Source organism: Mustelus asterias, chromosome 3 (genome assembly GCF_964213995.1).
Source record: "Mustelus asterias chromosome 3, sMusAst1.hap1.1, whole genome shotgun sequence".
NCBI classification, from domain to species: Eukaryota; Metazoa; Chordata; class Chondrichthyes; order Carcharhiniformes; family Triakidae; genus Mustelus; species Mustelus asterias.
Window position 1 is genome coordinate 28,880,847 of NC_135803.1, and position 16,161 is coordinate 28,897,007.

Genomic DNA, 16,161 nt, shown 5'->3' on the forward strand with positions numbered 1-16,161 from the left:
TCCTCCAATTTTGGTGTCATCAGCAAATTTACTGATCCACCCTTCAGCCCCCTCCTCCAAGTCATTTATAAAAATTACAAATAGCAGAGGACCAAGCACTGATCCCTGTGGCACTCCGCTGGTAACCGGTGTCCAGTCTGAAAATTTTCCATCCACCACCACCCTCTGTCTTCTGTTAGATAGCCAGTTACCTATCCAATTGGCCAAACTTCCCTCTATTCCACACATCCTTACTTTCTTCATAAGCCGACCATGGGGGACTTTATCAAACGCCTTACTGAAATCCATGTATATGACATCAACTGCACTAGCTTCATCAACACACTTAGTTAGCTCCTCAAAAAATTCTATCAAATTTGTTCGGCAAAACTTGCCCTTCACGAATCCGTGCTGACTATCCCGGTTTAAGCTGCATCTTTCTAAATGATCGTAAATCCTATCCCTAAGGACCTTTTCCATCAACTTACCGACCACCGAAGTAAGACTAACCGGCCTATAATTACCACGGTCATTTCTATTCCCTTTCGTAAACAGAGGAACAACATTCGCCACTCTCCAGTCCTCTGGCACCACCCCCGGTGGACAGTGAGGACCCAAAGATCAATGCCAAAGGCTCTGCTATCTCATCCCTTGCCTCCCAAAGAATCCTAGAGTATATTTCATCAGGCCTAGGGGACTTATCAACCTTCAGTTTATTCAAAATTGCTAGTACATCTTCCCTCCGAACATCTGCTTCCTCCAGCCTATCAGCCTGTGGCACCCTCTCTTCCTCAAAAACATGGCCCCTCTCCTTGGTGAACACCGAAGAAAAGTATTCATTCATCACCTCTCCTATCTCTTCCTACTCCACGCACAAATTCCCACTGCCGTCCTTGACCGGCCCCAACGTTACCCTAGTCATTCTTTTATTCCTCACATCAGAGTAAAAAGCCTTGGGGTTTTCCTTGATCCGACCCGCCAAGGACTTCTCATGCCCCCTCCTAGCTCTCCTAAGTCCCTTTTTCAGCTCATTTCTTGCTAACTTGTACCCTCCATCGAGCCAACTGAACCTTGTTTTCTCAACCTTTCATACGCTTCCTTTTTCCTCTTGACAAGACATTCAACCTCTTTTGTGAACCATGGTTCCCTCACTCGGCCATTTCCTCCCTGCCTCACCGCATCAAAAAATCAACTCTTCTCTGCGATGCACAAGAGGGCTAGAGAAATTTCATCAACAATATCTCTGCCACATCCTTCACAATCAATGGGAGGACTTTTGACCAAATACTGGTGGGGCGGCATGTTGGCACAGTGCTTCGCACTGCTGCCTCACAGCACCAGGGACCTGGGTTTGCTTCCTAGCTAGGGTCACTGTCTGTGCAGAGTCTGCACGTTCTTCCCATGTCTGCGTGGATTTCCTCAGGATGCTCCGGTTTCCTCCCGAAAGACGTGCTGGTTAGGTGCATTGGCCATACTAAATTCTCCCTCAGTGTACCCGAACAGGTGCCGGAGTGTGGCGACTAGGAAATTTTCACATAACTTCATTGCAGTGTTAATGTAAGCCTACTTGTGACACTAATGAATAGACTAAACGGGTGTACTTCTTGAAGCCAAGTCCACAACTGTTCAGGCAAAACTAATGCAAAATCAACTGTGATGAACTGGACACTGTCCAGATGCCAAAAGGTGTCTTCCCCACGAAGCCCTGCTTTCTCAACTCTCAAATATATTAAATACCATCTAGTTTGAAAATTCTTGACCTCAGTCACCTCTGTGCCAAAACTAAGCTAACCTCTATAGATACACATGACTTACAGTTTGCAGATGATCATAGTGTTGTTACCCACTCTGCACTGAGTTTGCAAACCACTCTCGATCTTTTCAATTCTGCGTAAAAGAAATTTAGCCTGTCTTTGAATATTGCCAAAACAAGCTCATTTTGGCCCGCACCTGTTTAGCCAAATATTCCATCTCCCATATATATTGATGGAAAGACTCTGGAATATGTTGAACGCTTCCCACCTTCACAACTATCTATTTCAAATGGCCACCATTGCCGAGGGGATCCAACATCAGATCAGCTGCACCTGCTCAGTCTTCCACAAACTACAGCAGTGAGAGTTTGACAGTAAACACCTCCACAGAGCAGTTGTTATTGCCACTGTACAGAGCAGTTATCATCACCACACTCTTGTACTGCAGTGAGACCCAGACTATATATAAGCGATGCATAAGAGTGCGAGAGAAATTTCATCAACAATGTCTCTGCCACATCCTTCAGAATCAATGGGAGTACTGTTGATCAAATGCTGATGTCTTTCTTGAAGCCAAGTCCACAAATATTCAGGCAAAACTCATACAAAATCAACTTTGAAGAGGTGAACACCGTCCAGATAGCCAAAAGGTGTCTTCCCCAACAAGTCCTGCTTTCACTCAAATGTGGAGGTGCCGGCGTTGGACTGGAGTAAACACAGTAAGAAGTCTAACAACACCAGGTTAAAGTCCAACAGGTTTATTTGGTAGCAAAAGCCACTAGCTTTCGGAGCAGGCTGTCCCTTCGTCAGGTGGGTGGGAGTTCGTCAGGTGGGTGGGAGGGACAGCCTGTTCCGAAAGCTAGTGGCTTTTGCTACCAAATAAACCTGTTGGACTTTAACCTGGTGTTGTTAGACTTCTTGCTGTGTTCATTCAAATGACCAGCTTTCCAAGTGCGGACAAAGAAAACACTTCAAAACACTCTAAACCTCTCCTTGAAAAGCAGCAATATTGGCATTCATGAGAGGAGGAGTTTGTTACTAATCTCTCAGGATGACAACTTGTCCTTCAAGCTGTGCCACACCCAATGCTTGAACGATGAGGGAGAGTAGCAGCAAAGAAGGAAAGGAAAGGGAGCAAATCCTGCACTCTGGATCTCACTACCTTGTGGGACATCCTGTGTCATGTGCCCAAAGATCAGCTGGTTAAGAATCAGACTGTTCTGTCACATGAAGATTCATGGCAGACTCTCATGACCCTTCGTGGACATCATCCTCGAATTGAAGACAGCCACCAACATGTGGACAGATAGTGGGGAGGAGTCATGATCCATCTGTAAAGCAAATAGCCCTTGTTACCAAATGGTCATCTTCTGGTTTGTCCCGATGACTCAAATATGCTACTGTACTTGAGCAGTTGTTAAAGTATTCCACTTTTTATCTTTTTGTCATGATTGAGAGATGTTCACTTGCCAACAGAGCCTACCTGCTTTACATGTGGCTTATGACTCCTTTCCACCGCTCTTCCACATGATTGACTGAAGCAGCATAAAAGCAGCATGGCTGCTGCCAGGATAGTGCGTATCCCCAAACATGACCTTCTGTGTATGGTCACTTACAAACAATACATTAAAGAAGTGGTACCCTTTGCAGTGCCAGCACATCTACTCTTTGCCTCATTGAGATGAGGCTCCTGCATGCAATTATTGACTCCCAACGTGATTGGGAGTCCTGTTACCCCAGCAAAGCATTGTGGCCCCTCCTGCTTTACTGCTCAAAGAGAACACCCAAATGAACGCCCTTCTTGATTAAAGTGCCTCTGAGCTCTCTCTGATGCAGCAATGCTTTGAATTGTGAGTTGTTGATGTCATCTGCCCCAGCGTGGAAGGAGACTGAAACATAGAAATTGAGGATACTGGTGATATTTACAGCCATTAGGAACACGATCTTCATTTTGATCTGTGGCTACTGACCTGGTTGGAAGAGACAATGCAGTTCAGTTACTACCGACTTGATGAATCACAGTTGCTTCAAACATGGCACAGCATGGTGGAGATAGGTGAGATGCTATCAGAGAACATTATGTGGTTAGAGGCTTTTATTGTGAGCCTTGCTCCTCCTCCCTCTGTGCACATCCTTCCCTCACTGCTGCCTGCTCTTCATTTCCCTGTTCTGTAGCCAAATACTACAATAGTCTCATGCATAAAAGCAAACATTTTATTCAGAGACCATCATACTCCACTCTCTTCCTTGTAAATGTTCAACATCAATCTGTTTTGACTCCAGTAACTTACTTGAACTCCTCCAACAACATCATTATTTTGTATGAGGCCTGATATGGAAATTAATAAAATATCATGAGGCAAGTGGAAGTAAATGAACTAGAACATTTTATTAACACGTCTATTCTGTAGCACAGTCAGCACAAGACTCGCCAGGCAAACTCAATCCAGGGTGAAGCTTCAATCTCGGATCATCTGACCCATTCTCTTACAGGGGCTTGCCCCTACATTCATAACAATAGTATATCCAAAAAATCTGCAGTATTAAATTAAAGTCAAAAGCACCTCATCTGAAAGTCTCCTTTGACCGCTTTAAGTAGTGCAAGTTGAGGACAGGTGTGTGAGTTTTCCTCGTGCAACTGAGTGAATGTTCAGCTGGCAGTGTTGAAGAGATTTGCAATTTCCAAAATGGCAAATCAGAGATCAAATAAACATTAGGCATTGACGGTGGAATTCTCCCATTTTCAAACTAAATGTGGTGGCAGGTGACTTCGGCGGCACATGTCCTGCTGACCAGAAGAGCAGGAACTCACGCCAAATTGTGTGCTTGGAACCTCCTTAATAATGCACAGGTGAGTTCCCCTCTCACTCTCCTGGCAGGCCAGCAGTTGATTCATCTGCTCGTTCTCAGCTGATGGTGTCAAAGGTCCTGGCACTATCTTTAAACACAAGTCCAGCACATTCATATCACTCTCTCCAGACCACCTGTCTTCACCAGATTGTGCAGGATGTCAGCAACCCAGAGAAAAAAGGGTAGCAGTAACAAGAAAAAAGCTCTTTCTCAGATTCAACCATTATTCCCCCATAGCCCATCACCTGCCTATGGCCAACCTGGAACTCTAGACACCATCTCTGGAGTCTTCATGCATCCCCTGCCAATAAATAATGTGGTATCCCTTTGACCCCCTTGTATGTGAGCTTTTTGTGCAGCCTTGTCAGGGTTCAGCTTTCCTCCCCTCAATCTTCTCTCTGCCTTCACAGAATCACAAAAGCACAGAATACTACAGAGCAGAAGAGGCCCCTCAGCCCATCGGATCTGCACCGATGCCTGAAATGCCCTGACCTGCCCACCTAATCCCACTTGCCAGCACTTGGCCCATAGCCTTGAACGTTATGGCGTGCCTTCCATTGTTCATCTTCATCCACCTTTTTACCCCTCTCTCTGCTGTCATGAGCCCTCGCCCCACACCCCCTTCACACCCTCTCCTTGCACAACCCTCCTTACATATTTTCCTCCTCGTCTTCGTCAGGCCATCAGCGCTCCCCACCCCACCCTTCTCACCTCGCACTCTACCCAAACTTTGGACCTTTGTTGCGGTAATGCTCTCCAGATAAACACTGATGTTTGGTACCAAGGAGGAAGGAGACCCCTGTCACCCCCTGGCACAATACTGAACTGCGGCGGTGACACAGGAGGGACCATGGATCCAGCAGTACAGTGCTGTCCATGAAGACCAATTTGGCATGGAGATGGAGACAGGAACCGAACTGCCGTGATAGAGTGGTAAACAGCACATTAAGAGCAAGCAACACAGGACTATGGCAGAAAGCTTTGTTGTACTTGCTTGAAGCCTCTTTCCAGCTGAGAGCTGTCTTCTGCATGCTACTCTTTAGAATCACTACAGTGCAGAAGGAGGCCATTCGCCCATTGAGCCTGCACCAACAACAATTCCACCCAGGCCCTATTCCTGTAATGCCATGTATTTACCCTACTAATCCCCCTGACACTAAGGGGCAATCTAGCATGGCCGATCAACTTAACCTGCACATCTTTGGAGTGTGGGAGGAAACCGGAGCACCCGGAGGAAACCCACGCAGACACGGGGAGACTGTGCAAACTCCACACAGACAATGACCGAAGGCCGGAATTGAACCGGGTCCCTGGCACTGTGAGGCAGCATTGTTAACCACTGTGCCACCGTGCCGTCCAGAGCAATCGGTTTGATGCCAATGTGATTCCCCATGAGTCTGACACAAGACACTGGCGGTAGCTGTTTTAATGAACATTCATGAGATACAAATGAATGCAAATAGTGAAATAGTATTCACACCACCTGGAACCACAGTGGAATTACCGACCCACCATTGGAAGAACTACAATATAATTTTACATAGGAACATAGAAACTAGAAGCAAGAGTTGGCCATTCGGCCCTTCAAGTCTGCTGTGCCATTCATTTTGATCATGTCTGACCATCAAATTCAATATCCTGATCCCACCTTCCCCTCATATCCCTTGATCCCTTTAGCCCCAAGAGCCTGCAGCAGTAGTGGACTCGCCAACATTAAGGGCATTTAAATGGTCATTGGATAAACATATGGATGATATTGGAATAGTGTAGGTTAGATGGGCTTAGATTGGTTTCATTGTTCGGCACAACATTGAGGGCTGAAGGGCCTGTACTGCACTGTAATGTTCTAAGTTCTATGTTCTATATATCTAATTTCTTGAAATCACATGTTTTGTCCTCAACTACTTTCGGTGGTAGTGAATTCCATGGATTCACCACTGTCTGGGTGAAGAAATTTTTCTTCACATCAGTTTAAAAGGCTTACCCATTATCTTCAAACTATAATCCCTAGTTCTGGACTCCTCAGCCATCAGAAACTATCTTTCTGAATCTACTGTCTAATCCTGTTAGAATTTCATAAGTTTCTATGAGATCCCTTCTCACTCTTCTAAACTCCAGTGAATATAATCCTAACCGATTTAACCTCTCATATGACAGATCTGCTATCCCAGGAATCAGCTTGGTAAATCCTTGCTGGACTCCCTCTATAGTAAGGACATTCTTCCTCAGATAAGGGCACAAAAACTGCACACAATACTCCAGGTGTGGCCTCACCAACGCCCTATACAATTGCAGTAAAACATCCCTATTCTTATACTCAAATCCTCTCACTTGCCTTCTTTACTGTCTGCTGTACCTGAGCGCTTACCTTCACTGGTACATCTGTGACGTTTTATAAGAACATAAGAACTAGGAGCAAGAATAGGCCATCTGGCCCTTGAGCCTGCTCCACCATTCAATAAAATCATGGCTGATCTTTTTGTGGATTCAGCTCCACTTATCCACCCACTCACCATAACCCTTAATTCATTTACTGTTCAAAATGTATCGATCCTTGTCTGAAAAACATTCAATGAAGTAGCCTCAACTGCTCCACTGGGCAGGGAATTCCACAGATTGACAACCCTTTGGGTGAAGAAGTTCCTCCTCAACTCCGTCCTAAATCTGCTCCCCCTTATTTTGAGGCCATGCCATCTAGTTCTGGTTTCATCTCCCAGTGGAAACAACTTCCCTGCTTCTATCTTTTCTATTCCCTTCATAATATTATATGTTTCCATAAGATCGCCCCTCATTCTTCTGAATTCCAATGAGTATAGCCCCAGTCTACTCAATCTCTCCTCATAAGCCAATCCTCTCAACTCCTGAATCAATCGAATGAATCTCCTCTGTACCCCCTCCAATGCCAGTATATCTTTTCTCAAGTAAGGAGACCAAAACTGTACACAGTACTCTCGGTGTGGCCTCACCAGCAACATATACAGCTGCAACATAACCTTGCTGTTTTTAAACTCCATCCCTCTAGCAATAAAGGACAAAATTCCATTTGCCTTCTTAATTACTTGCTGCACCTGCAAACCAACTTTTTGTGATTCATGCACAAGGACGTCCAGGTCCCTCTGCACAGCAGCATGCTGCAATTTTTTACCATTTAAATAATTGTCTATTTTGTTGTTGTTCCTACCAAAATAGATGACCTCACATTTACCAACATTGTACTCCATCTGCCAGACCCTTGCCCACTCACTTAGGCTATCTATATCCCTTTGCAGACTTTCAGCGTCCTCTGCACACTTTGCTCTGCCGCTCATCTTAGTGTCATCTGCGAATTTTGACACATTACACTTAGTCCCCAACTCCAAATCATCTATGTAAATCGTAAACAATTGCAGTCCCAACACTGAATCCTGAGGCACACCACTAGTCACTGATCGCCAACCAGAAAAACTCCCATTTACCCCCACTTTTTGCTTTCTGTTAGTTAACCAATCCTCTACCCATGCCAATACATTACCTGTAACACCATGCACCTTTATCTTATGCAGCAGTCTTTGGTGCGGCACCTTGTCAAATGCCTTCTGGAGATCCAGATACACCACATCCACAGATTCCCCATTGTCCACTGCGCATGTAATGTTCTCAAAGGATTCCACCAAATTTGCCAAACATGACCTGCCCTTCATGAACCCATGCTGCATCTTCCCAATGGGACGATTGATATCCAGATGTCTCGCTATTTCTTCCTTGATGATAGACTCACGCAATTTCCCTCCGACAGAAGTTAAGCTAACCAGTCTATAGTTATCCGCCTTTTGTCTATCTCCTTTTTTAAACAGTGGCGTCACATTTGCTGTTTTCGAATTAGAGGGAGCCACCCCAGAGTCCAGCGAATTTTGGTAAATTGCCATAGAATTTTGGTAAATTACCACTAGCCAGATTCTCCACACCCACCCATCATCAAACCTGCTGCTTGCTGGTTGGAGAATTCTGCCCTGATCTTGATTATGGGCCCACTCCACATGCTTCAGGTACACCCACAGTATGCCTGTGCTCACGCCCTTCCAAGTATGCTGCTTTATTCAGGCCTTGCCAAAAGTGGCTGACACACTTGACATCATTTTCAGCACCTCTGGGCTTCCATAGCACCAAAAACAGCAGTGATAGAAAGCTCAAAGTTACAGTTTGTGTCTTAATTTTTAACATGTGGCATACCACCTATTTGTCTACATCGCAATTGTAACTAGATGTTGAATAATTAGTTGCCTCTGAAGTGGTTTGGGATGTCCTGAGGATGTAAAAAAAATCATGGATGGGATTCTCCAATCTTGTCTGTTCCTACCCCACTGCCAGTGAGAATGGAGAACCTGGTGCTCAAAGCACCATTCACTGCAGTGACACTGGAAAATCCCAGGTGTGGACGAGGTCGGAGGTTTCCAGTGCATAAATCTACAGATTTTCTTTCTCTTTGAAGCAAACTGTCAAGTCGTTGTGAGAGTCTGATGTTAAAGTTCATAAAAATGGCACCCATGAGCTGTGTAAATTGTAGGGAGGTGAACAGCACCTTTGCTCTTCAAATTCCAGCGTTTGTCCTAAATCCATCCAGATGAGGTAAAATGGACAAACCTCAGCTGCTCATTATAACTCAGAATTCTTCTATTTGCTGTAGCATGGATAACATAACAATATCAGTACACTGTTCTGGCTTAATAGAACAAAGAACAAACAACAGTACAGCACAGGAAACAGGCCCTTCGGCCCTCCAAGCCTGTGCCACTCATTGGTCCAACTAGACCATTCGTTTGTATCCCTCCATTCCCAGACTGCTCATGTGACTATCCAGATAAGTCTTAAACAATACCAGTGTGTCTGCCTCCACCACCCTACTTGGCAGCTCATTCCAGGCCCCCACCACTCTCTGTGTAAAAAACGTCCCTCTGATATCTGAGTTATACCTCGCCCCTCTCACCTTGAGCCCGTGACCCCTTGTGATCGTCACCTCCAACCTGGGAAAAAGTTTCCCACTGTTCACCCTATCTATACCCTTCAAAATTTTGTACACCTCTATTAGGTCTCCCCTCATTCTCCGTCTTTCCAGGGAGAACAAGCCCAGTTTACCCAATCTCTCCTGATAGCTAAGACCCTCCACACCAGGCAACATCCTGGTAAACCTTCTCTGCACTCTCTGTAAAGCCTCCACGTCCTTCTGGTAGTGCGGCGACCAGAACTGGATGCAGTACTCCAAATGTGGCCTAACCAGCATTTTATACAGCTGCAACATCAGACTCCAGCTTTTATACTCCATATAAAGGCAAGCATACCATATGCCTTCTTCACCACCTTCTCCACCTGTGCTGCCACCTTCAAGGATTTGTGGACTTGCACACCTAGGTCCCTCTGTGTTTCTATGCTCTTGATGGCTCTGCCATTTATTGTATAACTCCCCCTTACATTAGTTCTTCCAAAATGCATCACTTCGCATTTATCTGATTAAATTCCTTCTGCCATTTCTCCGCCCAATTTTCCAGCCTATCTATATCCTGCTGTATTGTCCGACAATGTTCATCGCTATCCGCAAGTCCAGCCATCTTTGTGTCATCCGCAAACTTGTTGATAACACCAGTTACACCTTCTTCCAAATCATTTATATATATCACAAATAGCAGAGGTCCCAGTACAGAGCCCTGCAGAACACCGGTCACAGACCTCCAGCTGGAAAAAGACCCTTCGACTGTTACCCTCTGGCTCCTGTGGCCAAGCCAGTTCTCTACCCATCTAGCCACCTCTCCTTGTATCCCATGAGCCTTAACCTCCTTAACCAACCTGCCATGAGGGACTTTGTCAAATGCCTTACTGAAATCCATATAGACGACATCCACGGCCCTTCCTTCGTCAACCGTTTTTGTCACTTCCTCAAAAAAGTCCACCAAATTTGTAAGGCACAACCTCCCCCTTACAAAACCATGCTGTCTGTCACTAATGAGATTGTTCTGTTCTAAATGCGCATACATCCTGTCTCTAAGAATCCTCTCCAACAACTTCCCTACCACGAACGTCAAGCTCATTGGCCTATAATTACCTGGGTTATCCCTGCTACCCTTCTTAAATAACGGTACCACATTCGCTGTCCTCCAATCCTCAGGGACCTCATTTCCATCAGAGGCCCAGCAATTACATCCCTTGTCTCCCTGGGCCATCTAGGATAGATGCCATCAGGCCCTGGGGATTTGTCAGTTTTAATGTTACCTAAAAAACCTAACACTTCCTCCCTTGTAATGGAGATTCTCTCTAACGGGTCAGCGCCTCCCTCTGAGACACTCCCAGTCAACAAGTCCCTCTCCTTTGTGAATACCGATGCAAAGTATTCATTTAGGATCTCCCCTATTCCCTTGGGTTCTAAGCATAATTCCCCTCCTTTGTCCGTGAGAGGTCCGACTTTTTCCCTAACAACTCTTTTGTTCCTAACATATGAATAAAATGCCTTAGGATTCTCCTTAATCCTGTCTGCCAAGAACATTTCGTGACCTCTTTTTGCCCTTCTAACTCCCCGTTTGAGTTCTTTCCTACTCTCTCTGTATTCCTCTAGAGCTGCATCTGTTTTCAGTTGCCTGGACCGAATGTACGCCTCTCTTTTCTTTTTGATCAGATCCTCAATTTCCCTGGTTATCCACGGCTCTCGAATCCTACCTTTCCTATCCTTCCTTTTTACAGGCACATGCCTGTCCTGCAGCCTTATCAACTGTTTCTTAAAAGACTCCCACATGCCAGACGTGGACTTACCCCGAACAGCCTCTCCCAATCAACGGCCACCAATTCCTGCCTAATCCAGCTATAGTTAGCCTTCCCCCAATTTAGCACCCTACCCTTAGGACAACACTCGTCCTTGTCCATTACTATCCTAAAGTTAACAGAGTTGTGGTCACTATTTGCCACATGTTCCCCTACCGAAACTTTGACGACCTGACTGGGCTCATTTCCCAGAACTAGATCCAGAATAGCCCCCTCTCTAGTTGGCCTATCTACATACTGTTCCAAAGAACCTTCCAGTATGCATTTTACAAATTCCTCCCCGTCCAGACCCCCAGCCCTAAGCACTCATAGAACATAGAACATAGAACAGTACAGCACAGAACAGGCCCTTCGGCCCACGATGTTGTGCCGATCTTTATCTGAAACCAAGATCAAGCTATCCCACTCCCTATCATCCTGGTGTGCTCCATGTGCCTATCCAATAACCGCTTAAATGTTCCTAAAGTGTCTGACTCCACTATCACTGCAGGCAGTCCATTCCACACCCCAACCACTCTCTGCGTAAAGAACTTACCTCTGATATCCTTCCTATATCTCCCACCACGAACCCTATAGTTATGCCCCCTTGTAATAGCTCCATCCACCCGAGGAAATAGTCTTTGAACGTTCACTCTATCTATCCCCTTCATCATTTTATAAACCTCTATTAAGTCTCCCCTCAGCCTCCTCCGCTCCAGAGAGAACAGCCCTAGCTCCCTCAACCTTTCCTCATAAGACCTACCCTCCAAACCAGGCAGCATCCTGGTAAATCTCCTCTGCACTCCTTCCAGCGCTTCCACATCCTTCTTATAGTGAGATGACCAGAACTGCACACAATATTCCAAATGTGGTCTCACCAAGGTCCTGTACAGTTGCAGCATAACCCCATGACTCTTAAACTCCAACCCCCTGTTAATAAAAGCTAGCACACTATAGGCCTTCTTCACAGCTCTATCCACTTGAGTGGCAACCTTTAGAGATCTGTGGATATGGACCCCAAGATCTCTCTGTTCCTCCACAGTCTTCAGAACCCTACCTTTGACCCTGTAATCCACATTTAAATTAGTCCTACCAAAATGAATCACCTCACATTTATCAGGGTTAAACTCCATTTGCCATTTTTCAGCCCAGCTTTGCATCCTATCTATGTCTCTTTGCAGCCTACAACAGCCCTCCACCTCATCCACTACTCCACCAATCTTGGTGTCATCAGCAAATTTACTGATCCACCCTTCAGCCCCCTCCTCTAAGTCATTAATAAAAATCACAAAGAGCAGAGGACCAAGCACTGATCCCTGTGGCACTCCGCTAGCAACCTGCCTCCAGTCCAAAAATTTTCCATCCACCACCACCCTCTTCTTCGATCAGACAGCCAGTTACCTATCCAATCGGCCAACTTTCCCTCTATCCCACACCTCCTCACTTTCATCATAAGTCGACCATGGGGGACCTTATCAAACGTCTTACTAAAATCCATGTATATGACATCAACTACCCTACCTTCATCAACACACTCATGTCAAGCAACACTCACATACACAGGCTCTAACTCACTTCTGTTTAAATCAGTTCCCTTAGACAATGCTGCCTTTCACTCTCCTTAATTCCAAAAAGTACTCGCACCAAAAAGTACTCGCCCCAATAGTCACTTATGTTCCCACCTATGTGGATGATCAATTGCACCTGCAGTTTTCCACATCTGTCCTTAAACCCGCGCTCTTTGGCAGTACAAAGATCATATACATGACAATGATTGTTGTAACTCTTCCTTTCTGATTCTAACATCTTCATATTGTTTGTTGCCTCCAAGGCTACTGGGTGCTTCATTTGATCACTTCCATGTCCTGAGTCCATGAATGGCCAATTAATAGACAAGGAGATATGGATGGAGAAAATTCTGGGTTTATTAGCATCATCAAGTTGGCGAGTGAATTTTACCTTCAGTAATAGTTTTGAGATTAGCCTTTCCGAGAAATTTGAGGGCCATTTCAAACACAGTGGAACAATGGTTCTTATTTTATAAGTCCTGTTAACAGTTTTGCCAAAGAAGTTCATTGGGCAGGACAATCACTTAAATTTGAGCAAATGCATACTATTGTGTGGACTGATTGCTCCAGTTATTTCTTGGTTAACACATTCGTGAAGACAATGTATCATGTCCGTGTCTGTATGAATGATTTAATTTCAGTAGCTGGCTTGTTTTAAAAGATCAGTTAAAATGCTGTTGGTTTCTGGGATATGAAACTTGGCCAATTTTTGACTGTTATTAATTTAGACTGCCTTCGCAGTACAGCTGCTTGATCCTTTACTGTTCATTTATTTTCCGTTTAATGTATTCTTGTTGCAGAACTGGTTGCAAAATGCTTATGAATCATCATTTTATCTTGACCATACATTTTTATTGTCTATTGATTGTTTTTTTGAGTTTCAGCAGTGTTCAGAATAAAACTAGCTTTTAGGGTTCTGATTTTATCTTTCACCTGGAATTGACCTGTAGAAACTTGCTTTGCTATGGACGTCTTGTAGTTCAGTAGGGAGCACTACTGTCTCTCAGCCAACAACACTGAGTTCAAGTCCCACTTGCTGGCAACTGAAGAAGCATTCATGCTACAAGTGAAACTTGATCATTAGTTTAGTACTGCTTTCCTGCTATTCTCCAGAAAAAATGTGTGTGTGAAGAGACCTGTTTTCCTCCTTTGAGTCAGACAACCAGATATGCTGCTGAAAAAGAAAATTGAAACAATTTTTTTTTCTTTCACAGGATGTGGATGTCTCTGGCATTCGCTGTCTATCCTGAACTGTCCTAGAGTGGGAAACAAAAAGAGAACCATAATTTACGAGATTAATTTATTCACATTCTTGAGTTACACCTGCTGGACAGATAATTAAACATATTTAATATAAATTGCGTCAGACTTTTTCTAGTGGCGTAATAACAAGTTGCAAAAATATGATGCTTCTCTTTGCCATTTTTTGGACTAAGGCCTCCTCCAGTCCCACATCAGAGAAGATGGAAACCTTCTCTCTGATCAGATGGAACTACCTATAGAATCATATAGGAGGTGGAGGGTGGGGTTATGTGGCACAGTGGTTAGCACTGCTGATTAAGGTGGTTAAGGTGCATTATATGCTGGTTAAGGTTCATTAGCCATGCTAAATTCTCCCTCAATTATTTATTTATTTTATTTATTTATTAGTGTCACATGTAGGCTTACATTTACACTGCAATGAAGTTACTGTGAAAATCCCCTAGTTGCCACACTCAGTCGCCTGTTTGGGTACACTGAGGGAGGATTTTAGCATGGCCAATGCACCTGACCAGCAGATCTTTCAGACTGTGGGAGGAAACCGGAGAACCCGGAGGAAACCCACACAGACACGGGGAGAATGTGCAGACTCCACACAGACAGTCATCCAAGCCGGGAATCGAACCCAGGTTGCTGGAATTGTGGTTAGCACTGCACCACCGCGCTGCCCAACGTACCTGAACAGGTGCCAGGGTGTGGTGGCTAGGGGATTTTCACAGTAACTTCATTGCAGTGTTAATGTAAACCTACTTTTGACACTGATAAATAAATAAATTTAAAAATGATGTCTTCTCAGACTCACCATAAGTCATGCAACAAACAACATATCTTCCACTTACGTATTAAGGAGTTTACACCGAACTTATATTTCTTGGTTTCCTCCTGCCAAGGTCGTTCCCTTCAGCTTTGAAATTGTGGGGCCTGTTCCAATTCCTATGAACCTCCCAGAATGCTCCCAGCACCCCCTCAGGCCTTGGAAACATTATCTACTTAGATATTTTCAGATTATTTTCAAAATAACACTAGCTTCTAAGTACCTAACTCAATACTTCCAGAACCCAAACTCCATATACAGTTTTCCCAGCACTAATAAGTCTCATCCCTGTTGATGCAATTTGGGAATTACATCTCTAGAAAAATTTTGACTCACTTTATAATAAATATTTTTCATTATCTATCTAACAGGTGTAACCCAGAAAGTCAGTGAGTTAATCTCCTAAATCATGATTTTACTTTAGTTTCCTACTGTATTGTTCTCAAAGGGCAGTTAGGGATGGGCAGCAAATACCAGAGACACCCACACATCCACATCCTATGAAAAAAGTAAACATAGTTTTAATTTTCTCTTTCACCTGACTCAAATGAGAAAAACAGGTTCCTTCACACACGTACTTTTGTTTGGAGATTAGTGGGAAATCAGTACTAAATTGCGTAAAGTTCACACTGGTCAATGCACCACAACCCCACCAGCAATCCTCAGCAATAAGGGTTCATGCCTAATATTCATACCCTCCAACTCACCTTCACAGCCTTACCATGTGTGCATGTCTCATATCTTGCTTTTTCCGCATAAACCCTCCTATCCAGCTGTGACAATTGCATCACCCAAACACTTTGCAACAAACTGGTTGACACTCTTCCCTCTCTCTTGCAGGACAAAGTGGAACATAACAGTAGGCAGCATCAGAGAGCCATAAGTGGTCAAGCACAGCTGCACCTACTGTGCCCTTTGAAGAAAGTGCTGCACATTATTGGGCCATCAGTTACTGAGGCTATCGCAACTGGCATCACTCAGAATGTTGAGGTTTTGAATATATTGCTTCTTTGTGAATCTTCTCAAATTTCATTTCCTCTTCATCCCACTATCTGGCATGAAAGAAAAACTGCAGGTAGTGTGACCTATACATTTTACCCAACACCCCATCCCTCATCCCAACTCTCTCCTCCACCTACGAATACAGAGTCATAGAGGTTTACAGCATGGAGAC